This window comes from Rhagoletis pomonella, unplaced genomic scaffold (assembly GCF_013731165.1).
Source record: "Rhagoletis pomonella isolate Grant_MI unplaced genomic scaffold, Rhpom_1.0 Rhpom_scaffold_00003, whole genome shotgun sequence".
Classification (NCBI taxonomy): domain Eukaryota; kingdom Metazoa; phylum Arthropoda; class Insecta; order Diptera; family Tephritidae; genus Rhagoletis; species Rhagoletis pomonella.
In genome coordinates this window covers 34,280,187-34,281,386 of record NW_023458557.1, presented here as the reverse complement: position 1 = coordinate 34,281,386, position 1,200 = coordinate 34,280,187, and positions in this window count along the sequence as shown.

Genomic DNA, 1,200 nt, shown 5'->3' with positions numbered 1-1,200 from the left:
GCCCGATATGTATAGAATTATTTGAACGGTTAACTTGGGTATAGTTAAACGAAAGGGAAATAAATTTTTTGTAAAAACCAATGTTGATCAGACATTTTAAACGCAAGGTACAATAAATGCACAGCAGAAAAAAGGTGCATTAATTTCTCTTAAAACGGTATATTAACTTTTTCAAACGCTTTACTAGTTTTTAAGATAATGCTGTTATTTCAAGAAGCAATTTATCAAATTAATCCAACTTTTTTAGGGCCGGTTACTCAATGTCTGGTTAACACTAATCTCCGGTTAAACATTGTGGCTGAGATTTCCATTACGGAACCAATTGCTATTCCGTGCAAAGTATACTGAATTTTTTTATGAAACTCGGTGGGGATACTAATGGAGGTCTCCTTTAACTATATTTCTCACTTTCACAATGTTATTGCTGATAGTACTTAAGTTATTTGTAGTTAAAATATCCCGCCTGCTATCACTACATTTTATTATAACCCCACACCTATCACTTTTATTTACACAAATATATTATCCTTAAAAGTTTCGCATGCGTTTGTAATACTTTAATATACAATTCTTAATTAATTAATTAAGTAAAACGCGTTTAAAAATGTCTTCACAAACGTTTGCACATTTCACAAACAAGCAGAAATAACAATGGCTGACAGTAACACAAAATGTATGCTGCCATACGTTAAAAAAAATACACCACAAATAAGTGCGTATAATTAGGGAGTATAAGTGTACAATACGTACATTGCTCTTAATAAAAATAATAATATTAGGATCGATATTTCATTATTTATCAAACTATTGATTTTTATGGAAAAAGCGCCGCACATTTGTGTGCTTTGAACTAGAATAACACCAGTAAATATTATTTCCCCCCGAAAAAAATTATACCGTTATGATCAGGAGTAAGACCCATATCGATCCTAATATTAAAACAGTTGGATTAATTTGATAAATTGCTTCTTGAAATAACAGCATTATCTTAAAAACTAGTAAAGCGTTTGAAAAAGTTAATATACCGTTTTAAGAGAAATTAATGCACCTTTCTTCTGCTGTGCATTTATTGTACCTTGCGTTTAAAATGTCTGATCAACATTGGTTTTTACAGAAAATTTATTTCCCTTTCGTTTAACTATACCCAAGTTACCCGTTCAAATAATTCTATACATATCGGGCCGTTTTCACCATCTCTGG